We start from the raw sequence: 27,734 nt of genomic DNA on the forward strand, positions 1-27,734 counted from the left end.
CCTGGACTTTTGTTTTTTTGATTACTGTTTTGATCTCTTTACTTGTGATTGGTCTATTCAGATTCTCTATTTCTTCTTGAATGAGTTTGGGGAGGTTATATGAGTCTAAGAAATTATCCATTTCTTCTAGGTTATCCAATTTGTGAGCATATAGCTTTTCATAGTATTCTCTTATAATCTTTTGTATTTCTGCTGTATCCATTGTAATTTCTCCTTTTTCATTTCTAATTTTATTTGAGCCCTCTCTCTTTTTTTCTTAGTGAGTCTCGCTAAGGGTTTGTCAATTTTTTTTTGTCTTCTCAAAGAACCAGCTCTTAGTTTCATTGATCCTTTGTATTGTTTTTTTTAGTCTCTGTTTCATTTATTTCTGCTCTGATTTTTATCATTTCCCTCCTTTGGCTTACTTTGGGCTTCATTTGTTCTTCTTTTTCTAGTTCTGTTAGGTGTAGTTTAAGATTACTTGTTTGAGATTTTTATTGTTTGTTGAGGTAGGCCTGTATAGCTACAGTTCTCCCTCTTAGTACTGCTTTTGCTGTAGCCCATAAGAGTTGGTATGTTGTGTTTTCGTTTTCATTTGTCTCCTGGTATTTTTTGATTTCTCCTTTGATTTCTTCATTGAACCGATGATTGTCTAGTAGCATGTTGTTTAGGCTTCACATATTTGTGACTTTCCCAGCCTTTTTCTTCTAGTTGATTTCTAGTTTCATAGCATTGTGATCGGAAAAGATACTTGATATGATTTCAGTCTTCTTAAATTTATTTACGCTTGCCTTGTTTCCCAACATATGGTCTATCTTTGAGAATGTTCTATGTGCACTTGAGAAGAATGTGTATTCTGCTGTTTTTGGGTGGAATGTTCTGTATATATCTATTAAGTTTACCTGCTCAAGTGTTTCATTTAAATCCATAATTTCCTTGTTGACTTTCTGTCTGGATGATCTATCCATTGATGTAAGTGGGGTGTTGAGGTCCCCTACTATTATTGTGTTGCTGTTCATTTCTCCCTTTAGGTCTGTTAATAGTAGCTTTATGTACTTTGGTGCTCCTATGTTAGGTGTATATATATTTACAAGTATTATGTCCTATTGGTGGAAAGTCCCTTTTATCATTATCTACTGCCCCTCTTTGTCTTTCATTGTCTTTTTTATCTTGAAGTCTCCTTTGTCTGATCTAAACAAAAGAAAGCTACACCTGCTTTCTTTTGTTTGCCGTTTGCTTGGAGTATAGTCTTCCATCCCTTCACTCTGAGCCTATGTTTGTCTTTAGAGCTCAGATGTGCTTCCTGGAGGCAGCATATTGTTGGGTTTTATTTTCTACTCCATCCAGCTGCTTTGTGCCTTTTGATTGGAGAATTCAATCCATTTACATTTAGAGTCATTATTGATACATGAGGGCTCAATACCCCCATTTTATCTCTTGTTTTCCTGGTTGTTCTATATTTCCATTTTTTCTCTTCCTTTGTGTTTCTGACTGCCATTTCAGTGTGGTGGTTTTCTGTGGAGGTTTTCTCAGTTATCTCTGTTTTTTTTTTGTAGTTGTGGCTCTGCTCTGATTTTTTGTTTAGTGGTGACCATGAGGTTTGTAGAAAAGATCTCATAGATGAGATAGTCCTCTTTCTACTGATAGCATCTTATCTCCATTAGCCTACGGAGGTTCCATCTCTTTCCTCTTCCCCTTCTGAGTTATTGTTGTCACAAATTATTCTGTTTTGTGTTGTGAGTTTGTTGTGACTAAGTTGAAGTGTTTATAGTTGTGTTTATAGATGCTTTCCTTCTCTTTATCTCTTAAGTTATAATTAAGTGTTTGTTACCCTGTTCTGAAAGAGAGCTGCAGTTTTTTTATTTTGTCTATTCATCTCCTTGCTCAAAACTTTGTAGACCTTTGCCTTTTTTTAATTTTTCAGGTATGAGGGCATCCTTAGTAATTTCTTATAGGGGAAGGATAGTGGTGATGAACTCCCTCAGCTTTTGTTTATCTAGGAAAGCTTTGATTTCTCCATCATATCTGAAGGATAGTTTTGCTGGATAGAGTATTCTTGGCTGTTTTGTCTTTGAGTATTTTGAATATATCATTCCATTCTCTCCTAGCCTGTAAGATTTCTGCCAAGAAATCTGCTGAAAGCCCTGATAGGGGTTCCTTTGTAGGTTATTGACTTCTGCCTTGCTTTTCTTAATATTTTTTCTTTGTTGTTGACTTTGGCCAGTTTTACTATTGTATGCCTTGGAGAAGGTTTTTTAGCATTGATGTAATTAGGAGTTGTGTTGGCTTCATGTATTTGTAAGTCCAATTCCTTCCCCAAGTTTGGGAAATTTTCAGCTATTATTTCTTTGAACAAGCTCTCTGCTCCTTTCTCCCTCCCTTCGCCCTCTAGAATACCTGTAATCCTTATGTTGCATTTCCTAATTGAGTCAGATATTTCTCAAAGAATTTCTTCATTTTTAAAAAATCTTACTTCTCTCTCCTCCTCCACTTGAAGCATTTCTATATTTCTCTCCTCTAACTCACTAAATCTTTCCTCCATAATGTCAGCTCAATTTTTTAAAGATTTGAGATCATTTTTTATCTCATTAAGTGAGTTCTTCATATCCAGAATTTCTGCTTGTTTTTTTCTTATAGTTTCAATCTATTTGGTGAAGTATTCCTCCTCATTAATTTTATTCCTGAGCTCCTTGAACTGTCTTTCTGAGTTATGTTCTAACTCACTGCATTACTTTATGACAGCTATTGTGAATTTTCTGTCATTTAGATTATAAATTTCTTTGATTTCAGTGTTGATTTCTGGGGATTTGTAATTCTCCTTCTGCTCTGAGTTGTTGTAGTTTTTCATGGTGTTTGATGAATTAATCTTTTGGCTGTGCATTTGTGGTAGTATCAGGTTGCAGATTCCTCCTTCAACCACTGGGGGAAAGCAGGAGCTGTGTTTCTGATCTCACTCCATCTGCTGGAAGTTATGTGGCTATGGTAGATGGTCCCACCGGCTGGGAGAACATTTGCCTGTTGGCTCAGGGCTGCTGCTGTGCTGAGGTGTGTTCCTGCTTGTGGGGCTGCAGTGGTACTATGGGTGCTCGTGCCGGCCAGGAAAGCATTTGCCTGAGCATATATCTGCTGCTGCCTCTTCTTCTGGTCGCACCAGCTGCTGTGCTTGGTGGGCGGAGCTTCTTCACAGGGTCCAAGCCTGGGCCACTCGGGACCACAGTGGCAGGATGGGCTCTCCCACCTGCCGGAAAACCACTTGCGCCTGGGCCTCAGGCTGCCACTGCCCCTTCCCACAGTCACACTGAAGCACGTTCCCACTTTTGGGGCTGCAGCAGTACTATGGATGCTTGCGCCAGCTGGCAAAGTGTTCGGGCTTGTGCACAGGGCTGGGCTAAGGGTAGGGGAGTGCTCACCTGTCTCTACCACTTCCCGGGGAGCCAGTCCATCCACCTTCAGATATAGCTGCATGGGTCTCTCAGGTATCCTGTTGTGCAATGTGGGTATCCTCTGTTGATCAATGAATGTTCATTTAGTTGTAGTGCAAAAGAGGAAAGAGAAAGGAAACAGTTCACTGTGCCATGTTGCTGACGTCCCTTCCAAAAACTTTTTATTTTTAAACAATTACAGATTCACAGAGTTGCAAAAAAAACCAAAGAGGTCCCATATACCCTTCACTCATACTCATACTCCTAACTATAGTACACTATCAAAACCAGGAAATTGCTATTGATAAAATCCATAGAGCTTATTCAGAGGTGAGGGAAGACATTAGAAAGTAAAGAATGTATGAAAGTATTAGAGGGTGCTTATGTACTGGAACTTCTTATAACTGTATGCTTTATGAGAAAGAATTTTGTAATAATGGTGATAATGTTACAGAATATTGAGTACTTACTATATTCCAAGTGTTTTATCTACGTGAGGAATTTTATTACTATCATTGTTGTTATCTGTATTTCTACTATTATAAGCAGGTAATTACTGAGCAATTATGTAGCAAACAATCTTCTAAGCAGTTGATATGTATTAACTCATTGAATCCTCATAAAAACTCTGAGGCAAGTCTATTATAACTCACTTTTCAGATGAAAAAATTTAAGCACAGAAAGGTTTAGTAATTTGCCCAAGATCACACAGTAAGTAGAAGAACTGGCATTTGAACTGGGTCTGACACCAGAGCCAATACTCCTGATCATCATGTAGGTACATAAACTTCAGTGTTTATCGTAACCTTTCAAGGTGGGTATTATTATTTCCATTTTCTATATGAGGAACCTGAGGTTCAGAGAGGCTAAGCACCTTGCTCAAGACCCTACAAAACTAACAAGTGCTGGAGCTCCAGTTTGATTCCAGGCCTGGCTAGTTGCAAAACCTCCACTTTTCCTAGTTGACCATTGCTAGGGACTGAATGTTTGTGTCCCCCCACAAATTCATGTGTTGAAACCTCATCCCCAATGTGATAATGTTTGGAGATGGGGCCTTTGAGAGATAATTAAGTCATGATGGTTGAACCCTGATGAATGGGATTAGTGCCCCTATAAAAGAGGCTCCAGAGAGAGCCCTCATCCCTTCCAACATGTGACATTACAGTGAGTAGACTGCAGCCTATGAGGAAGCAGGTTCTCACTAGCCACCAAGTCAGCCATCACTTTGATCTTTGACTTCCCAGTCTGCAGAGCTGTGAGAAATAAATTTCTGTTGTTTATAAGCCAGCCAGTCTATGGTATTTTTTTATAGCAGCTGGAACGGACAAAACAACCGTGCTGCCTCCCTGGCCTATAATACAGATCTCTGCTGGACCTCTGTGATATTGTGGTTTGTATTAAGAAATATATATTTGGTCTTCCTCCACCGTTTCAGGTACATAACTCCTAAAACCTTTGTAGTTTTCTAAGTGATAAGAGTCACAGGAGCATCTTTCCTTCACTGCTTCTGAAATAGCTCCAGGGTGAAATGGGTATCCTTTGTTATTCATAACAAGCCTCTTGTTTGTTTGTTTTGCTGAAGAAGATTTGCCCTGAGCTAACATCTGTTGCCCATCTTCCTCTTTTTGCTTGAGGAAGATTCGCCCTGAACCAACATCTGTGCCAATCTTCCACTATTTTGTCTGTGGGTTACTGCCACAGCGTGGACGCCAATGAGTGGTGTAGGTGTGTTCCTGGGAACCGAACCCAGGCTGCCAAAGTGGAGCGCACCGAACTTTACCACTAGGCTATGGGACCGGCCCCATAACAAGCCCCTTTTAACCACGCCTGAGTTTATGTTAATACATGAATTTGAAAAGCCTGTAAGGGTAGGGGGGCTGGTTGCCAGGTGAACCAGCCATGTGACTAGAGGGTTGGAACTTTTAGTCCCATCCCCCAACCCCCTGGGGAGGGAGAGGGACTGGAGGTTGACTCAGTGGCCAATGATTTACATCAATCATGCCTACTAAACGAAGCCTCCATAAAACCCCCAAAAGGACAGGTTCGAAGAGCTTCAGGGTTGCTGGACACGTGGAGGTGCTGAGAGGGTGGTGCACCCGGGGAAGGCATAGAAGCTCTGTGCCTTTCTGCATACCTCACCCTACACATCTCTTCTGTCTGGCTATTCCTGAGTTATATCCTTTTATAATAAACAGGTAATCCAGTAAGTAAACTATTCTGTGAGTTCTGTGAGCTGCTCTAGCAAATTAATTGAACCCCAGGAGGGGGTTATAGAAACCTCCAATTTATAGCTGGTTGGTCAGAAGCACGGGTGACAACTTGGACTTAGACTTGGTGTCTAAAGTGTGTTGGGGGCAGCGAGCCGGCATGCAGTCTTGTGGAACTGAGCCCTGTGGAATCTGGTGCTATCTCCAGGTAGTGTCAGGACTGAGTTAAATTGTAGGACACCCAACTGGTGTTGCAAAATTTTTTGGTGTGAGAAAGACCTACCACACATTTGGTGATCAGAAGTGAGAGTAGTGCTATGAGTAGACAGAAAACAGAAGAGTGTTTTTTCCTAAACAGGCTCTAAAGAGGTCTAGTCTTGAAATGCCTATGGCAGTTGTTCTCAAACTTTAGAGTGCTTTAGAACCACCTGGAAGACTGAAAACCCAAATTGGTGGACTCCATCACCAGAGTTTCTGATTCAGGAGGTCTGGGATAGCATCTGAAGATTACGCTATGCTGATGATACTGGTTCCCAGAACATACTTTGATAACTACTAGATAACTGCTGGCCTAATATCTCTTGTATAGGGTGGTTTCAGCCTAAGGTAAAGACAGAGTTAAAATATGGGTAATTAGGCATCATGGTAATAGATGATATGTTGTGCAAAATTTCAAAGTACTGAATATGTAAAATAATGGTTATGTAGCTCTTAACTTGAAAAAAGTACGAAATGTTGCTTTTTTAAAAAATTATTTTAATTTTTTCTTTATAGCAGTAACATTGGTTTATAACATTGTATAAATTTCAGGTGTACATCATTATACTTCTATTTCCGCATGGATTGCATCATGTTCTCATGTTCACCACCGAAATACTAATTACAACCCATCACCACACACATGTGCCTAATTATCCCATTTGCCCGGAATGCTCATCTCCATTCCCCTCTGGTAACCACCAATCCAATCTCTGTCTCTATGTGTTTGTTTGTTGTTGTTATTCTCTACTACTTAATGAGTGAGAGCATATGGTATTTAACCTTCTCCCTCTGACTTATTTCACTTTGCGCAATACCCTCAACGTCCATCCATGTTGTCACAAATGGCTGGATTTCATCATTTCTTATGGCTGAGTAGTATTCCATTGTGTACATATACCACATCTTCTTCATCCATTGGTCCCTTGATGGGCACTTAGCTTGCTTCCAAGTCGTGGCTATTGTGAATAACGCTGCAGCGAACACAGGGGTGCATGTGTCTTTATGCATTGGTGTTTTCAAGTTCTTTGGATAAATACCCAGCAGTGGAATAGCTGGATAGTATGGTAGTTCTATCCTTAATTTTTTGAGGACTCTCCATACTGTTTTCCATAGTGGCTGCACCAGTTTGCACTGCCACCAGCAGTGTATGAGAGTTCCCTTATCTCCACATCCACTCCAACACTTGTTTCCTGTGTTGTTAATTATAGCCATTCTGACGGGCGTGAGGTGATATCTCATTGTAGTTTTGATTAGCATCTCCCTGATAGTTAATGATGTTGAACCTCTTTCCATGTGCCTGTTGGCCATCTGTATATCTTCTTTGGACAAATGTCTGTTCAGGTCTTTTGCCCATTTGTTAAGTGGGTTGTTAGTTTTTTTGTTGTTGAGATGCATGAGTTCTTTATATATTTTGGAGATTAACCCCTTATCGGATGTATGGTTTGCAAATATCTTCTCCCAATTGTTAGGTTGTCTTTTTGTTTTGTTGATGGTTTCCTTTGCTGTGCAGAAGCTTTTTAGTTTGATGTAGTCCCATTTGTTCATTTTTTCTATTGTTTCTGTTGTCCGGTCAGACTTGGTGCTTGAAAATATGTTGCTAAGACCGATGTCGAAGAGCGTACTGCCTATGTTTTCTTCTAGAAGTTTCATAGTTTCAGGTCTTACATTCAAGTCTTTAATCCATTTTGAGTTAATTTTTGTATAGGGTGTAAGGTAATGGTCTACTTTCATTTTTTTGCATGTGGCTGTCCAGTTTTCCCAACACCATTTGTTGAAGAGACTTTCCTTTCTCCATTGTATGTTCTTGGCTCCTTTGTCGAAGATTAGCTGTCCATAGATGTGTGGGTTTGTATCTGGGCTTTTGATTCTATTCCATTGATCTGTGTGTCTGTTTTTGTGCCAGTACCATGCTGTTTTGGTTACTATAGCTTTGTAGTATATTTCGAAATCAGGGAGTTAATTTTTGTGTATGGCGAAAGATAATGGTCTACTTTCACTGTTTTGCATGTGGCTGTCCAGTTTTCCCAACACCATTTATTGAGGAGACTTTCCTTTCTCCATTGTATGTTCTTAGCTCCTTTGTTGAAGATTAGCTGTCCTTAGATGTGTGGTTTTGTTTCTGGGCTTTCAATTCTGTTCCATTGATCCGTGTGTCTGTTTTTGTACCAGGACCATGCTGTTTTGATTATTATAGCTTTGTAGTATATTTTGAAGTCAGGGATTGTGATGCCTCCAGCTTTGTTCTTTTTCCTCAGGATTCCTTTAGCTATTTGGGGTCTTTTGTTGTTCCATATAAATTTTAGGGTACTTTGTTCTATTTCTGTGAAAAATGTTGTTGGAACTTTGATAGGGATTGCATTGAATCTATAGATTGCTTTTGGAAGTGTGGATATCTTAACTATGTTAATTCTTCCAATCCAAGAGCACGGAATATCTTTCCATTTCTTTGTGTCTTCTTCAATTTCTTTCAGCAATGTTTTATACTTTTTGGTGTACAGATCTTTCACCTCTTTGGTTAAGTTTATTCCTAGGTATTTTATTCTTTTTGTTGCAATTGTAAATGGGATTGTATTCTTAATTTCTCTTTCTGCTACTTTGTTGTTAGTGTATAGAAATGCAACTGATTTTTGTATGTTGATTTTGTATCCTGCAACTTTACTGCATTCGTTTATTACTTCTAAAAGTTTTCTGATGGATTCTTTAGGGTTTTCTATGTATAAAATCATGTCGTCTGCAAATAGCGAGAGTTTCACTTTTTCCTTTCCAATTTGGATCTTCTTATTTCTTTTTCTTGCCTGATTGCTCTGGCTAGGACTTCCAATACTATGTTAAATAGGAGTGGTGAGAGTGGGCGTCCTTGTCTGGTTCCTGTTCTTGAAGGGATAGCTTTCAGTTTTTCACCACTGAGGATGATATTAGCTGTGGTGTTGTCATATATGGCCTTTATTATGTTGAGGTACTTTCCTTCTATACCCATGTTATTCAGAGTTTTTATCATAAATGGATGTTGTATCTTGTCAAATGCTTTCTCTGCATCTATTGAGATGATTATGTGATTTTTATTCTTCATTTTATTAATGTGGTGTATCACGTTGATTGATTTGCGAATGTTGAACCGTCCCTGCATCCCTGGAATAAATCCCACCTGATCATGGTGTATCATCTTTTTAATGTATTGTTGTATGCGATTTGCTAGTATTTTGTTGAGGATTTTTGCATCAATGTTCATCAGTGATACTGGCCTGTAATTTTCTTTATTTCTGTTGTCATTGTCTGGTTTTGGTATCAGGGTAATGTCGGCTTCGTAGAATGAGTTAGGGAGCTTCCCCTCTCCTCAGTTTTTTGGAAGAGTTTGAGAAGGATAGTTATTAAGTCTTCTTTGAATGTTTGGTAGATTCACCAGGGAAGCCGTCTGGTCCTGGACTTTTATTTTTGGGGAGGTTTTTGATTACTATTTCAGTCTCCTTACTGGTAATTGGTCTATTCAAATTCTCTATTTCTTCTTGATCCAGTTTTGGAAGGTTGTATGATTCTAAGAATTTATCCATTTCTTCCAGATTGTCGAATTTGTTGGCATATAGCTTTTCATAGTATTCTCTTATAATCTTTTGTATTTCTGAGGTATCTGTTGTAATTTCTCCTCTTTCATTTCTGATTTTACTTATTTGAGCCTTCTCTCTTTTTTTCTTGGTGAGTTAGCTAAAGGTTTGTCAATTTTGTTTATCTTTTCAAAGAACCAGCTCTTGGTTTTATTAATTTTTTCTATTTTTTTTAGTCTCTATTTCATTTATTTCTGCTCTGACTTTTATTATTTCCCTCCTTCTACTGATTTTGGGCTTTGTTTGTTCTTCTTTTTCCATTTCCTTTAGGTGCATTGTTAGATTGTTTATTTGAAATTTTTCTTGTTTGTTGAGGTAGGCCTGTATTGCTATAAATTTCCCTCTTAGAACTGCTTTTGCTGTAGCACATGAATTCTGGCACGTCGTATTTTCATTTTCATTTCTCTCCAGGTATATTTTGATTTTTCCTTTGATTTCTTCATTGACCCAATCGTTGTTCAGTAGCATTTTGTTTAATCTCCACATATTTGTGGCTTTTCTGATTTTCTTCCTATAGTTGATTTCCAGTTTCATACTGTTGTGGTCAGAGAAGATGCTTGGTATTATTTTAGTCTTCTTAAATTTATAGAGACTTGTTTTGTGCCCTGATATGTCATCAATCCTGGAGAATGTTCCATGTGCATTTGAAAAGAATGTGTATTCTTTGGTTTTTGGATGGAATGTTCTATATATATCTACTAGGTCCTTCTGTTCTACTGTGTCATTTAAGGCCAATGTTTCCTTAGTGATCTGTTTGGATGATCTATCCATTGGTGTAAGTGGAGTATTAAAGTCCCCTACTATTATTGTGTTACTGTCTATTTCTCTTTTTATGTCCGTTAATAGTTGCTTTATATATTTAGGTGCTCCTAGGTGGGGTGCATAGATATTTACAAGTGTTATATCCTCTTGTTGGATTGTTCCCTTGATCATTCTATAGTGCCCTTCTTTGTCTCTTTTTACAGTTTTTATTTTAAAGTCTATTTTGTGTGATATGAGTGTTGCTACCACAGCTTTCTTTTCATTGCCATTTGCATGGAGTATCTTTTTCCATCCCTTCACTTTCAGTTTGTGAGTGTCTTTAGGTCAGAAGTGGGTCTCTTGTATGCAGCATATATATGGGTCTTGCTTTCTTTATCCAATCAGCCACCCTTTGCCTTTTAATTGGAGCATTTAGTCCATTAACTAAAGTAGCTATTGATACGTATGTACTTACTGCCATTTTTAAACTTTTTTTTCTTGGTGTTTTAGTACTTCTTCTCTGTTCCTTTCTTCTTTTGCTCTCTTCACTTGCGGTTTGATTGCTTTCTTAATATTATGTTTGGTTTTCTTTCTCTTAGTTTTTTGTGTATTTATTATAGGTTTCTGGTTTGTGATTACCATGGGGTTCATATACAGTAACCTTTGTAAATAGCAAGCTATATTCAGTTGATGGTCTCTTTAGTTTGACCTCTGTCTGAAAGCTCTACTCTTTTAACTCCCCTCCTCCCACATTTTATGTTTTTGATATCATATCTAACCTCTTTTCTGTGCGTTTGTATCCATTACCCTCTTATCATGGAAATAGATAATTTTTCCTATTTGTGGTCTTCTCTTTTCCCCTTAAATAAGTCCCTTTAGCATTTCTTGTAGTACTGGTTTCTTGGTGAGAAACTCCTTTAATTTTTGCTTGTCTGGGAAACTTTCTATCTCTTCTTCCATTTTTTTTTCTTTTTTCTTTTTTTTTTGTGAGGAAGATCAGCCCTGAGCTAACATCTGCCGATCCTCCTCTTTTTAGGGAGGAAGACTGGCCCTGGCCTAACGTCTGTGCCCATCTTCCTCCACTTTATATGGGACGCCGCCACAGCATGGCCTGACAAGCGGTGTGTTGGTGCGCACCCGGAATCTGAACCGGTGAACCCCAGGCCGCCACAGCGGAGCATGCGCACTTCACCACTTGCGCCACTGAGCCAGACCCCCTCTCGTTCCATTCTGAATGATAACCTTGCCAGGTAGAGTATTCTTGGCTGTAGGTTTTTTTCTTTTTAGCACTTTAAGTATATCGTGCTACTCTCTTCTAGCCTGTAAGGTTTCTGCTGGGAATTCAGCTGATAGCCTTGTGGGGTTTCCTTTATATGTAACTTGTCTTTCTCTTGCGGCTTTTAGGATTCTCTCTTTTTCTTTAATTCTGGACATTTTGATTATGATGTGTCTTGGTGTGGGTGCCTTTGGGTTTATCTTGTTTGGGGCTCTCTGTGCTTCCTGTACCTGGATGTCTGTTTCCTTCCTTAGGTTAGGGAAGTTTTCAGCTATTATTTCTTCAAATTGATTCTCTGCCCCTTTGTCTCGCTCTTCTCCTTCTGGGACACCTATAACACGGATGTTAGTGCACTTGGTGTTGTCCCAGAGGTCCCTTAGACTGTCCTCACTCTTTTTAATTCTTTTCTCTTTTACCTGTTCAGCTTGGGAGATTTCTTCTAGTCTTTCGTCCAGCTCACACATCCATTCTTCTGTATCCTCTACTCTGCTTTTGAGTCCTTCTAGTGAATTTTTTCATTTCCAGTACTGTATTCTTCATTTCTGATTTGTTGTTTTTTGTATCTCCCATTTCTTTGTTGACACTCACACTGAGTTCGTCCATTCTTCTCCCAAGATCAGTGAACATCCTTAACACTGTTTGAACTCTCTGTTGGGTAGGTTGCTTATTTCTGTTTCACTTAGTTCCTTTTCTGGGGTCTTGTCCTGTTCCCTTACTTGCAACCTATTCCTTTGCCTCCTCATTTTGCCTCTTTCCCTGTGCTTGTGTCTATGTACTGGGTAGGTCAGCTACATCTCCTGATCTTGGAGAGGTGACCTCATATAAGTGATGCTTTATGAGGCCCACCAGTGTGCTTCCCTCAGTTCCGAATGTTCCAGGAGTGACCCCTATGTGGGCTACATGTGTCCTGTTGTGGCGTGGTTGCTCTTCCCATAGGTGCCCAGGGAGGCTGACCTATGCCCCTGGCCAGCTGTTGTAATGCTCAGCTGCTTGTAGTTGTGGGCCTTTCAGTCTCTTTATTGGGTGTGGGGAGCCCCAGCACAGTTGGCTGCAAGGTCTAATAGCACATTCCTATTTCTATTAAGTGAGTAGGCCCCCAGCATGGCAGGTTGTTAGGCTCAGGGGCTTACAATTGCTATAAGCCTCCAGTCTTTAGGTCTCTCGTCAGCTCTCTGAGGATTGCAGCTGGGTGGGGCTGGCCTCAGGCATGGGAGCACCCAATTGTTTCAGGCTTTGGAAGGGAGGGCCAGTCCCCTGTGTGGTCTTTGAGAAGCACAAGTCTTATGCAGCTGCAAGCCCCTCTGCCCACAGGTCCACACATACAGTCAACACAGTCCTGCCCTGTGTGCGTGCCCCAACCTCCTGAAGTGGACCCAGTCTTTCTAAGGCAGGAGCCCCACACACTCCACCACCGCCCCACACTCTCCACCTACCCCTTGTGCACCTCTGCCCCACAGAGGTGGACCCACTGCCAGGCTGTGGAGAATCCAGGCAGCTCACTTAGCAGGCCCACAAGTTGTCCGAGGGCTTGTTATTGGGTGGGGCCAGTCCTTAGGGTGGGCTGCCTGCCCTGGCTGAGCTGGATTAAATCAGTGCTCTAGTGGGTGGGGCAGACCCTGGGCTAGCAGGCCCCAGGGAGAACTCCAATGGCCTGTGCCAGCGGGGTCTGTGTCAGCACGCCCACACCAGGCCACAACAATGGCCACCGCCAATGTCCCAGTCCCTGAAGAGGTCTCACGTCTCACTGAGATGCCCTCAGAGCCTATCAGGTGAGTCTCTTTTCACCAAAGCACTGTGCACCTTTCTTTCTGGTGATTTCAGGTTGCTTTCGGAAACGGGTGAGTTTGCGTGTAGGCCCTTTAAGAGCCGGTTTTAATTTCTTTGTGAACCAGCTTTTCTGGGGGTACTCCCCAGTGTTTTAGTAGCAGGCAAAGTCAGATATTATGCCACTTGTCTCGATTGTGCTGGGTCCACAAAATGCCCACAGCGGGGGCGCTCCCCAGCTCAGGGCCCCCTCCTTCAGGGAGGGCTTTGGACCTTTGGGCTCCTCCCGGGAGGCCGTGAAGCTGGCGGCTTGTGAAGGTGGCCTTTTTCCTCTCCAAAAGGGAGTTTCTGCCTCTTCCACCTCAATTAGGATTGTCCGTTGTTGCAGGAGTTCCTCTTATCCAGTTTTCAGTGCTGTCTCAGGGGTAAGTTTTCCACAAGTAGTTGTAAATTGGCTGTGTCTGTGGGAGGAGGTGAGTTCAGAGTCTGCCCATGCCGCCATCTTGACTTCTCTACCCAAATAATGTTTCAAAGACAGAATTTACAGGCCAGTAATATTTAATTCCATTTTACTTTTCTGAATAGATTTATGCAATATTTTCCTGAGCCCTTTTCTGCCTCTAGTTTTTTCTCTTTTCAACTACTGTTTTCTTGATGACATTCTTCTAAAAGACTGGCTCCACTGAGCCTGTGAAGTTTATTCTGAATTCCTTGGTGTTAGCTTAAATCTCATATACTCTGCCATTGCATTCCCTAGTTCCTTGAAAGCTCAGGCCTTTACCAGTTCTTGAGTCAATTCCCAAAGAGGCAGAACATGTTTCTGTTAACTGTTCTTCCTCTGCCCCTGAATTCCAGCCCATTTGCCAGGCATTCTGATTTCTCTCTCCCAGCCTCCTCCTCAGGGCCATGCCCTCACAGGTCCATTCAGGAGTGAGACTCCTCCCACATCCAGATTGATCTTCTGGAACCATCTCTGATACCAAAAAACAAAACAAAAGTGCAGGGTTAACTTCTCTATTTTTAGTCACCCTGTTCAGGGGGCTTCTTTCACAATCAAAACAACAAAAAAAGAAAAACCTGTTAGTTCTTAATCCTTTCTTATTTCTATTAATGATGCTATTCTGCTTAGTTTCTCTAGCTGAAAACATTTAAATGTTTTTGATTCTTCCTCCTTTTCTCCTGCCTTCTATGTTCAGTCAGTGGCAAGCTATATTGGACAAATAGGATTTCTTCACAGTCTCTCTCTGGTCTGTCTCCTCTCCATTCTCACTGCTGTCATCCTCTGACCTGTTCAAGACCTGTAAGAGGTGTTTCACATTCATGATGTCTCAAAGTTGGAAAAGAGCACAAATGTTGTCTAGTTCAACCACCTATTTTGTGCTTGAATTCTCACTTCAACATTCTCATCAAGTACAATACATTTATTAATGGGAAACTCAATATTTCTTCCTTCCTCCCTCCCTCCCCCCTCCCTCCCCCCTTCCTTCCTTCCCTTCCTTCTCCCCCAAAGCCCCAGTAGATAGTTGTATGTCATACTGCACATCCTTCTAGTTGCTGTATGTGGGATGCGGCTTCAGCATGGCCGGAGAAGCGGTGCATCGGTGCGCGCCCGGGATCCAAACCCGGGCCACCAAACCCGGGCGGAGTGCGCGCACTTAACCGCCAAGCCACGGGGCCGGCCCAATATTTCTTGAATCATAACCCATTCAGTCTTCAGAGTATATCATTAGAAAGTTCTTCATGTCAAATGTGTGTGTATATAATATTTTTAAAAAAGTCACTAATATTTAAGGTAGAAGCAGTTAAGTATCTGTGGAGATAACAAAGGGCAAATGCATTAAATAGAGCTATTTTTTGCATTTGTGAAAATGATAGATTCATGTTTTCAGTAATATCTTACACCTGGATTATGGGTCCTGTTTTGAAATTTGGGAATAGTAGTGCTAGTCAGACTGGTGAGTATAAGTGATTTTGTTAACTTTAATGAAGATAGAAGTGATGCCCTAAAACAGATGACTGTCTTGGATAATCATATATATGTAGGACTCTGATGTATTTATTATTTTTCCCTGTTACTGAACATAGATTATATGTGACATATGGTACCATGTAGACACATATAATTCTGGAAGATGAATTTAAAATAGTACAAGATTGAACACTTTTAAGGCACAGAAATTAGTCTTGAAACACACAACACCTCACAGGATTTATCAGCTTTCTATTTATAATCTGTCACTATGTTATACAAAACCCTGAAGTCTCTTGGAGAACTTCTCAAATAGTTTCGACAGATTCTCCAGATGCCTGTAGCTCCCAGTGTCATTTAGACTTAGTTACCACTGATTACCTTATGACGAACTTCAAAAAAAATCTCTAACAACAAATCTTTTAATGTTTTTCTCATCACTTCCCCACTCAGTTGAATCCTAGAAACGCTTGTCCTTTCACCTGCGCACTTATCGCAGCACTCAGTAGGCCCTGGTAAAAGTTGCTCTCCTTGTGACTAATGAGAATCAGAGCCCGGTAAGTGTTAGACCATCTTAGTTAGAGCCCATTAGATATTAGAACATCTTGTTCTCTTGCCTTTTGGCTATCACCGTAAGATCTGCCTAATCAAACCTTGGCGTTCTACATGGAAGAACATAAGCTACTGTGCTGATCCCAAATTAGACTTCCCAGGTTTTGAGTTCTACTTATAAATAGAAGCATCAGAGGAAACATTTAACTAGTAGACAGATCAAGTCAACTAATGACTAGTAATACTATTATTTGGTTAATTCAAGGATATCATAGAACCATTTAGAGCAGTAGAAAAATATTTATCAATACCTAGGTGGCCTAGAAGAGCTATTTAATTTCTAGAGATAGGAAATTCCTGTTTATATTTTTTGTTCTTATTTTTTTCTTGTACTTCTACTTGCCACATGAAAAGAGGAAAAAAGTTACCCATCATTTATTTGTCCTGATGGTCATTATCATGGAACCTCTTTAAAAGTAATTAAAATGTCTTGTAGAAATCTCCTTTGAGAGCTGATGTCTCTGTCTCCTCACTGAATCTCGCTCAGTCCTCTTGGAGGCACTCTTGTGGCATGCGAAGCAATCCAAAGGGTACACCGGCAAATCACTCATCTCAGCATCCTTAATGTGCTAGCTCCTTTTAGGAATAATTTAAACACACTTTGGATTGCCCTTATGACAAAGTATTGCCCTTATTATAGTACCCAAAATAACAGAGGTGGGGAGGAGATTAACAACATGTATATTTCCACCCACCCATCCATATACTACCACTAATTGTAGTGTATATAGTGTGTATCTTAGCATATACTTGGTAGTGTAATCTATACTATAGTGGAACATATATCTAAGAGTATAGTGTAGTGTATAGCCAGGGTCAGTTTCCTGGACATGCGATCTATGTAGTTGCACAAGGCCCTGCACTCAGAAGGGCACCACGCTTGGCTTAATGCTCTGCTGTCACCATCTTGAAATTCTTAATTTTTTAACCAGTGGCTCCACATTTTCATTTTGCACTGGATCTTGCAAATTATGTAGTCTGCCATGGATCATGCAATGTGTATTCTTCAAACTCTCTACCTATCCACAATTCTTTATGGCAAATGTTCCTTCAGTCTTTGAAAAAAAAGCATATATAATATTTCTATTTTAAATGTAAATTAGTAATGTAAGTATACTTAGGATCATACTATACATACTATTCTGCAATCTACTTTTTCATTTAATATACTAGGGATATTGCTCCCTGTCATTTATCTCATACTTTGTGATGACTTAAGAAGAATATTCTCTTGTAAGGATAAATCATAATTTATTTAATCTCCTACTGATGGACATATAATGTCTCCTGTTCTTTGCTGTGTTGGAGTGAGCATCCTTTTTTTTTTTTTTTAAACTAACTCTTTTATTTATTTATTTTTCCCCCCCAAAGCCCCAGTATATAGTTGTATGTCATAGTTGCACATCCTTCTAGTTGCTGTATGTGGGACGCGGCCTCAGCATGGTCGGAGAAGCGGTGCGTCGGTGCGCGCCCGGGATCCGAACCCGGGCCGCCAGCAGCGGAGTGAGCGCACTTAACCGCTAAGCCATGGGGCTGGCCCATGGAGTGAGCATCCTTGAATATACATCTTTGTTCACTTGCCCCACTATTTTCTTAGCAGAGATTTCTAGAAGTAGAATTGCTGAGTCAAAGGATATGAACATTTAAAATGTGATACGTACTACCTGATTGCTCCTCAAAAAAATTATGCTAGATTATACCAGTCTAAGTCCTACCAACAGATTACAAGCACCATTGTTGCCCCTTGTGCTAACTGAGCATAATAACTCAACTTCGTCTCTGCCAGTCTGATAGTGCTGCTATTTCTAATGGCCTTAGCCTGAATTATTAGCTCACTAAGATATCACTGATTCTGCTAATATGGAATGGCAGTTTATTGAATCAAACATCAGTGCACCGATCAAAGTGAGTACCTTCCAGGGACTGATTTCGTACTGGCCTTCCTCATCAAATATTTGAGGCACTCTAACTCCCCAACTTTTCCTTTAAAATAAGGTTTTTGCTTTTCATGTGTAACATTCAAGGATTCTGTAAGTGCTCAAAGAGACCCTCAGGGACATTGATCTTACTATCTTTCTGCTCTTAACCACCCAATTTCTAAACACCTTTTTTCTGAAACAATTTCAGACTTTCGCTGAAGTTGTAAGAGAATAGCACGAAGAATTCCTGTATACCCTTCACCCAGATTCCCCAAATGTTAATTAAAATTTTACCACATTTGCTTTCACATCCTCTCTCTTTTCTCTAAACTCTGAGAATAAGTTGTAGACATGACGCCTCTTTACCCCACATGTTTTTTTTTGTTGTTTGTTTGTTTGTTTTTTTTAATTTTATTTATTTATTTTTCCACCAAAGCCCCAGTAGATAGTTGTATGTCGTAGCTGCACATCCTTCTAGTTGCTGCATGCGGGATGCGGCTTAGCATGGCCGGAGAAGCGGTGCGTCGGTGCGTACCCGGATCCGAACCGGGCCTCCAGCAGCGGAGCGCGCACACTTAACCGCCAAGCCACGGGGCCGGCCCACCCCACATGTTTTAAGTTCGTTCTTTTATATGATCACAGTATAATTATCTAAATTGGGAAAATTGATACAAAATTGTTATCTGTAGACACTTAAATTTCATCAGTTTTCCCAATAATTTCCATTATAGAAAAAAAAAAAATTTTTCTGGTGGAGGCTTCAAACCAGGATCACACATTACAATTAGTTGTCATGAGTTCCCGCACCACACACACCTTTTTTTCGGTCATATTTTTCTACATAAATCCTAGGTTGACATAGAGAAATACTTTTTAGCAACTTAAATTGCAAAAATCTGGTTGGTTAGCTTTTTTTTTTTATATTTATATGTTTTAAAGCAAAGTTGCTTAAAAAGGAAAAAATAAGCTCCAACAAGTTAAAGTGGCACATTCTGACTATAGATAATAGAAGTTTTCAGCAGTAAATCATAAGCTATAGAAAATGAAAATTTCAAAAATCTTTTAAAAATGCTCTGGACCTTTAAAAATTTATTTATTTTTTTTTTTTTAGGAAGATTGGCCCTGCGCTAACATCTGTTGCCAATCTTCCCCCGCCTTTTTTTTTTCTGTTTTCTCCCCGAAGCCCCGGTACATAGCTGTGTATCCTAGTTGTAGGTCCTTCTAGTTCTTCTGTGTGGGACGCCACCTCAGCATGGCTTGATGAGCGGTGAGTAGGTCTGCGCCCAGGATCCAAACTGGCAAACCCTGGGCCGCCAAAGTGGAGCACGTGGACTTGACCACTATGCCACCAGGCCAGCCCCTGCTCTGGACTTTTAAGAAAAAAATTTCTAGGGGGCCAGCCCCATGGTGTAGTGGTTAAGTGCGTGCACTCTGCTGCTGGCAGCCCGGGTTTGGATCCCAGTTGCCCACCGACACACTACTTGTCAGGCCATGCTGTGGCGGTGTCCCACGTAAAGTGGAGGAAGATGGGCACGGATATTAGCTCAGGGCCAGTCTTCCTCAGCAAAAAGAGGAGGATTGGCATAGATGTTAGCTCAGGGCTGATCTTCCTCACAAAAAAAAAAGAAAAAGAAAAATTTTTTAGAGCCTTTCTAAAAAGATTATTTGTGACCTTTGCTAATGGTACCACGTGTTAAGAAGTCCTATTTGATTATATACAAATAAAGTTACCTCTCATGTAAGTTCCTACAGAGCCTAGGGAGGGAAAAAATGAAACAGGTGTAATGAGAAATGACTCAACACTGGAGACAGGGCATTTATGTTCTTAGTAGGATGACACTGAGCAGCTTTCCTTTCTCTTGAATCTTTTATTAATAATGAAAATAATGAGAAGTATGCTAATTGGGTAAATTAAGCTTTAACTATGGTTAGCACATGAATGGACTCTGAGGCGCTGAGGATTTTAGAGAGTTGCAATCAGTTGACCTGAGAGCTTCTACAACTTAAAAGTGAGTTCATAAAGAAGGTGCAGATGGATATTTATTAAACATTCAAAAAGTGATCACTGAATGTCAAATTATGTTTTGACCACCTTGAATGAAAACTCATTATTCTATTACTTTTTCCATTTTAAGAATGGGGAAATTGGGCCGGCCCCGTGGCTTGGTGGTTAAGTGCGAGCGCTCCGCTGCTGGCGGCCCGGTTCGGATCCCGCGCGCGCACTGGCATACCGCTTCTCAGGCCATGCTGAGGTTGCATCCCACATACAGCAACTAGAAGAATGTGCATCTATGACATACAACTATCTACTGGGGCTTTGGAGGGGGGGGATAAAAAAAAAGGGGGAAATGGAAGCACAGAGAGGTAGAGCAATTTATCCAAAGTCACACAGCTAGTAGGTGACTAGGGAACTGAGGATCTCAAGGGAAGACCGACAGGGGCCAGAGTGGTTTAATCCCATCAACTCTCAAGACTGACCCATCAGTTTCACTTCAAGCTTGGGGCCTCATACTGAGGAGAAATGGCCGGAGCACCTTCAAAATTCAGCAGGACAGGGGCTGGCCTGGTGGCGCAAGCGGTTAAGTGCACGCGCTCCGCTGTGGTGGCCCGGGGTTCACGGGTTCGGATCCCGGGTGCGCTCTGACGCACCACTTGTCAAGCCATGCTGTGGCGGCGTCCCATATAAAGTAGAGGAAGATGGTCATGGATGTTAGCCCAGGGCCAGTCTTCCTCAGCAAAAAAAGAGGAGGATTGGCAGATGTTAGCACAGGGCTGATCTCCTCACAAAAAAAAAAAAAAAAAGTTCAGCAGGACAGGGAGAGTGAAGAAGGACAGAGAAGGTCCAGACTAATGTGGGAGAGGGGAACAGTCAGGAAATGTCTAAAAGCAAGCTGCCATATTTTTAACAACCGAAGGTATAAAATCTGAACTAAGCTTCCTTCTTAAAGTTCAGGAAAACTAAATTCACATAAAAATGAGCAACAGAAAAATATCAAGGTCTGATGCCATATGAAGATATTGTAAGGAGCAAGAATAAGGTGTTTTAAAATAACATCCATACAGACAATAAAATCATGCCAGAAAGACATACTCAAAACACAGATCCGAAGCACCATATTATTTCAAAATGAGGTAAGTACATTAAGAAAATTATGTAAGAAATGAAAAAGCAAAATAGAATTTAAAAAGGAAGTGACAGAACTCAGGAAAGAATTAGAAATTGACGCAGCCGAGTGGAGGTTCCTGCTCAGGAGCCTGGCTCTGGGGTGTGCACGAGGACACGCCGCAGCCCCGCGGCAGCTGCCGCCAGCTTTGCTAACACAAGTGCTGGGGTTCTTTACTTTCAACAGTGGCTTTAAAAGATTTTTAAATAAATGTTGAGTGATTTCAGTAAAGATGATTATTTTAAATAAAATATGAAAATTTTATTTTATAATTTTCTGGCTGCTTCAGTAGAGAATTAGAATTTAAGTCTCAGGCCTTGTGGTTTCAGCCCCAAGACTGTGGTGCCTCACTACATTAAATATGATTTTGTGAAAAGCAAATAAAAATTTTTTTGGAAGCCAAAACCATAAAAGTGAATTTAATAAGTGGCAGCAAATGTCAATATATTATAGAGATATTATATAGAAACTCAGCCAAAATTTATTATGGCAATCTTTTGTAATATCACATTGCATTATTATAAATTGGAATTTTGCCATCATAAAGGTGTAAGGAATAGGTTTAAGAAAAAGGTGCTGTTAGCAGAAGAATTGAATGGTAAACTTAGAACAATCATTCTCAGGGGGGAAGAGCATGTGTAGTTTTAAAAAAATGTGTTGAATATGACTATTGTTTTCCTAATACAACCCAAGAAAATTAAATTTGGTAAGATCTGTTGGGTTGGTGGATGAGTTGTTTTGCTGTGAGAAGGCACTGTAATGAAATAGGGTACAATCTGAGATGTAGTGACGCAGCCCCCGCTGTGTGCACACATGTGTGAATGTGTACACTGGAGGTGGATAGGTGTAGACTCAGTATATTCAAATCGTGGTGGTCAGTTTTCCAAACTCTAGTACATAGGTCAAGCCTATGCCACACGGGTTGAAAAACCACAAATATGAAATAGTAAGGCAAATTGGAAAGATATTTAGACTATGTGCAGAGTTTATGTATTCTATTGTAGATTATCCTGGAAAACTTTCCTACCCTTAAAATTTTTTGCACAAAACCATCAAGTTAAATGAATGTTGAAAAGTCTTAAAGGAAAAAGGATTGTCAGGAAATTATTTTTAAATTTTCCGTAACTGTTTCCATTTCTTTAAACCAACAGAGAGGTGAGACAGAAAAAAAAGTTTTTTTAAACCAGATTTTGGTAAACAGAGGAGTCCTAAGTTCTGATTTGGACTTCTCCAAAACAATTTTGGATCTGGACTTAAGAGTCCTAAATAGGCCCACCTCACCAAGAAAGGAAATGGAGGTGACCTAGATCTCTTTGCCCATTATTCATTAATCAGTTAATTTACTAGTACAACTGAGCCACGGATGAGCACAGATAACATTAGTTAGTTTATCTAGAGCTAATATCTGGGGTGAACTTGGACCCTGGACCCCAAGTGAACTCTGCCTGCTTTGCTCCTCACCCCTGCACGTCAGTGCGCTACACAGCCAGTCCTCTCTTACCTAGACTAAATGCTGTCATGACTTGGCCAGATTCTCTGCCTTTTTTTTTGTTTTTTTTTTAGTGCATTTTCACTGCTCATGGCACATTCATTGGAGCTTGGAAGTTAAGAAATGAGAGACAATTTCTTTGTCTCAGCCTATTGTATTTCTTGTGAGCAAGTTTAACAGAAAGTTATTGGAGCAAAATATTTGATTAAAAAGAGATCTGAATTTTGAAGAGTCCAGTTTATTTTTGGCATCATGACACTGGGAATACAGAGAATTAACTTGTTCCTGTTGACTATGTAGAGGTTCTGCTTTGTTTTTACATAATATAATAGAGAATTTTATAGTAAGAATATCAGTAAGTTTTATGGAACTTTGGGGAAAGCACTGACTATCCCAAGGCAAATACAAAAAACGACTTATGTAGTTTTATTTTAATGTAGCTAACTTCATATTTGTGTGTGTGTGTGTGTGTGGTTCATAGTTATTGTAAGAGAATACATACATGTGGTAAAAATAGATAAAGACAATCACACAGTAGGAGGTTATCCAGTGAAAAACAAATCTTCCTCGCAGATCTGCTCCCCAATCTTCAAGACTCCCTCTGAAAAAGGCAACAGTTTCTGAAGCTAAGGTTGATGAGCAGGTCGTGAATTAATCCTTTTGCAACTCAATCTTAGTCTTTTTTTTTTGATGAGGAAGATCAGCCCTGAGCTAACATCCGATGCTGATCCTCCTCTTTTTTGCTGAGGAACATTGGCCCTGAGCTAACATCTGTGCCCGTCTTCCTCTACTTTATATGGGATTCCACCACAGCATGGCGTGAGAAGCAGTGCATTGGTGCATGCCCGGGATCCGAACCGGCGAACCCTGGGCCGCAGAAGTGGAGTGTGCATACTTAACCACTTGCGCCACTGGGCCGGCCCCAATCCTAGTCTTTAAAGACTTAACAAAACAGCATATTGGGCTATATTCCTCAGCACTGTTGGAAAGAACCACATAGCATTGGTTTCCTAAGAGTCATCATTGGTGTTGCTTACATACAAAGTGGATATGATCCAGGTTTATAAATGATTGCACAATAAAAATTAGAATGTCTTGTTGTGGATCATTGAATAGGTACCACTCAGGTTACAATTTAACCATGCTAAAGAAACCAAACTATGGAAACAAATGGTAGTAAGTGAAACATTAATCAGAGATTTTAAAGAATTTCATTTTAATTTATAGTTTCTGGAAAATACCTCTTCCCTCAATGTCTGTATAAAGTAATTGTTATCTTTAATGGGAGTTTCCAAAGAGGTAGATGTCTTACAAGATAAACCCATTTTCTATATTTATAAACCTAATTGTAAATGTTTGTCTTTTTATTCACTGCTGTTTGATTTTTTTTTCCACATAAGAAATTCCTTGTCTTTTCATGGTCAATACCTGCTTGTCTTTGATATCTGAATACTACATTTCTAAAATCATAGTGAGTGTAGTCTCCCTTTACGGTTGATTGCATTAAGCTGCAACCCTAGAGAGAACATAGAATAGATATTTTCTGTAAATAAGTTATGTTCCAGGTTTTTTTGATTGTATTTTGATAACTCAGAACCTAATATTTCATTAGTATGATCTGACTTATTGTCTTCCAATGCATTTATCTTAACATTTATCTATATTGAATTGACCTGTCATATTTCTGGATTTTTTAGAGCCATTATTGATCGTAACTGCATTTTACAATCCACACAATAAACATTCATTTTTTTAAATTTATTTATTTAATTGTTTTATTGAGGTAACATTGGTTTATAACATAAGTTCCAGGTGTACATCATTATATTTCAGTTTCTGTGTAGACTACATCATATTCACCATCCAAAAGCTACCATCCGTCACCATACACACGTGCCCTGTCACCGCTTTTACCCTCCTCCCTCCCCGCTTCCCCTCTGGTAACCACCAATCTATTCTCTGTATCTGTGTGCTTGTTTCTTGTTGTTGTTTTTATCTTCTACTTATGAGTGAGATCATATGGTATTTGACTTTCTCCGTCTGGCTTATTTCATTTAGCATAATACCCTCAAGATCCATCCATGTTGTCATAAATGGCAAGATTTCATCGTTTTTTATTTATTTTTAAATTTTATTGAAGTCATAATAGTTTATAAGATTGTGAAATTTTAGGTGTACATTATTATTTATCAGTCATGATATATATGTGACCCTTTACCCCTTTTGCCCACCCCCCAACTCCCTTCCCCTCTGGTAACCAGTAATGTATTCTCTTTGTCTTGATCTCCCACATGAGTGAAATCATGCGGTGTTTGTCTTTCTCTGTCTCGCTTATTTCCCTTAACATCATATCCTCAGGGTCCATCCGTGTTGTTGCAAATGGGACAATTTTGTCTTTTTATGGCTGAGTAGTATTCCATTGTATATATAAACCACATCTTCTTTATCCATTCATCAGTTGATGGGCATTTGGGTTGCTTCCACGTATTGGTTATTGTGAATAATGCTGCAGTGAACATAGGGGTGCATAAATCTCTTTGAATTGTTAATTTCAAGATCTTTGGATAAATACCCAATAGTGGGCTAGCTGGATCCAATGGTATTTCTATTTTTAATTTTTTGAAAAATCTCCATACTGTTTTCCACAGTGGCTGCACCATTTTGCATTCTCACCAGCAGTGCATGAGGGTTGATTCCCTTTTCTCCACATCCTTGCCAACATATGTTATTTTTTATCTTCGTAATTGTAGCCATTCTGACAGATGTAAGGTGATATCTCATTGTGGTTTTGATTTGTATTTCCCTAATAATTAGTGATGTTGAACATCTTTTCGTCTGTCTGTTGGCCTTCTGTATATCTTCTTTGGAGAAATGTCTGTTCATATCCTCTGCCCCTTTTTTGATCGGGTTGTTTGTTGTTGAGTTCTTTATATATTTTGGGGATTAACCCCTTGTCAGATATATGATTTGCAAATATTTTCTCCCAGCTGGTGGGTTGTCTTTTCATTTTGTTCCTGGCTCCCTTTGCCTTGCAGAAGCTTCTTAGTCTGACGTAGTCCCACTTGTTTATTTTTTCTTTTGTTTCACTTGCCTAAGTAGGCATGGTATTTGAAATGATGCTGCTAAGACTGATGTCAAAGAGTGTACTGCCTGTATTTTCTTCTAGGAGTTTTATGGTTTCAAGTCTTACCTTCAAGTCTTTAATCCATTTTGAGTTAATTTTTGTGTATGGCGAAAGATAATGGTCTACTTTCACTGTTTTGCATGTGGCTGTCCAGTTTTCCCAACACCATTTATTGAGGAGACTTTCCTTTCTCCATTTTATGTTCTTAGCTCCTTTGTTGAAGATTAGCTGTCCTTAGATGTGTGGTTTTATTTCTGGGCTTTCAATTCTGTTCCATTGATCCGTGTGTCTGTTTTTGTACCAGGACCATGCTGTTTTGATTATTATAGCTTTGTAGTATATTTTGAAGTCAGGGATTGTGATGCCTCCAGCTTTGTTCTTTTTTTCCTCAAGATTGCTTTAGGTATTTGGGGTCTTTTGTTGTTCCGTATGAATTTTGGGATTCTTTGTTCTATTTCTGTGAAGAATGTCATTGGGATTCTGATTGGGATTTCACTGAATCTGTAGATTACTTTAGGTAGTATGGATATTTTAACTATGTTTATGCTTCCAATCCTTGAGCATGGAATGTCTTTCCATTTCTTTATATCTTCTTTGATTTCTTTCAGTCATGTCTTATAGTTTTCAGTGTCTAGGTCTTTCACCTCCTTGGTTAAATTTATTCCCAGATATTTTATTCTTTTTGTTGCAATTGTAAATGGGATTGTATTCTTGACTTCTCTTTCTGTTAGTTATTAGAGTATAGAGATGCAACTGATTTTTGTAAGTTTATTTTGCTGTAGGTGTTGATTATTTTTTTTTTCTTTTTTAGTTAGGATAAATATTTATTTCCACATGATTATTTCTAATAGTTTTCTGATGGATTCTTTAGAGTTATCTATATATAGAATCATGTCAGCTGTAAACAGTAAGAGTTTGACTTCTTCCTTAGCAATTTGGATACCTTTTATCTTTTTTTCTTGCCTAATTGCTCTGGCCAAACCTCCAGTACTATGTTGAAAAGGAGTGGTGAGAGTGGGCATCCTTGTCTTATTCCTGTTCTCAGAGGGATGGCTTTCAGTTTTTCACAGTTGAGTATGATGTTGGCTGTTGGTTAGCCATATATGGCCCTTATTATGTTGAGGTACTTTCCTTCTATCCCCATTTTATTGAGAGTTTTATCATAAATGGATTTTAGATCTTGTCAAATGCTTTCTCCACATCTATTGAGATGATCACGTGAATTTTATTCCTCATTTTGTTAATGTGGTTTATCACATTGATTGATTTGTGGATGTTGAACCATCCCTGCATCCCTGGTATAAATCTCACTTGATCATGATTTATGATCCTTTTAATGTCTCGCTGTATTCAATTTGCCAATATTTTGTTGAGGATCTTTGCATCTATGTTCATCAGCGATGTTGGCCTGTAATTTTCCTTCTTTGTATTGTCCTTGCCTGGTTTTGCTATCAATGTAATGTTGGCCTCATAGAATGAGTTAGGAAGCATTCTGTCTTCTTCAATTTTTTGGAATAGTTTGAGAAGGATAGGTATTAAATCTTCTTTGAATGTTTGGTAGAATTCTCCAGAGAAGCCATCTGGTTCTGGACTTTTGTTTTTTGGGAGGTTTTTCATTACTATTTCAATCTCTTTACTTGTGATTGGTCTATTCAGATTCTCTATTTCTTCTTGAATGAGTTTTGGGAGGTTGTATGAGTCTAAGAATTTATCCATTTCTTCTAGATTGTCCAATTTGTTGGCATATAGTTTTTCATAGTATTCCCTTGTAATCCTTTACATTTCTGTGGTATCTGTTGTAATTTCTCCTCTTTCATTTCTAATTTTATTTGGCCATTTCTCTTTTTTTCTTAGTGAGTCTGGCTAAGGGTTTGTCAATTTTGTTTATCCTCTCAAAGAACCAGCTCTTAGTTTCATTGATCCTTTCTACTGTTTTGTTTGTTTTTTTTTTTTGGGAAGGATTTCTATTTCATTTATTTCTGCTCTAAATTTTATTATTTCCCTCCTTTTGCTGACTTTGGGCCTTTTTCTTTTTCTAGCTCTGATAGGTGTAGTTTAAGATTAATTACTTGAGATTTTTCTTGTTCCTTTTTTTTTTATTATTAACAGTTTTTTTTTTAATTTTTTTAATTTTTTTTTTTTTTGTGAGGAAGATCAGCCCTGAGCTAACATCCATGCTAATCCTCCTCTTTTTGCTGAGGAAGACCA

At 39.3% G+C, this 27,734-nt stretch overlaps 1 long non-coding RNA gene across 1 annotated transcript in view; it reads left to right on the top strand.

Annotated features, from left to right (window-relative positions):
* Window positions 1-3,341: 3,341 nt before the first annotated feature.
* Window positions 3,342-27,734, top strand: part of LOC131415032 (uncharacterized) — a 55,193-nt gene continuing 30,800 nt past the window's right edge. Inside the window, exon 1 of the long non-coding RNA XR_009222303.1 lies at window positions 3,342-5,596. This is a non-coding gene — a long non-coding RNA (uncharacterized LOC131415032). The remainder of the gene's footprint in view (window positions 5,597-27,734) is intronic.

This window comes from Diceros bicornis, chromosome 15 (genome assembly GCF_020826845.1).
Source record: "Diceros bicornis minor isolate mBicDic1 chromosome 15, mDicBic1.mat.cur, whole genome shotgun sequence".
NCBI lineage: Eukaryota > Metazoa > Chordata > Mammalia > Perissodactyla > Rhinocerotidae > Diceros > Diceros bicornis.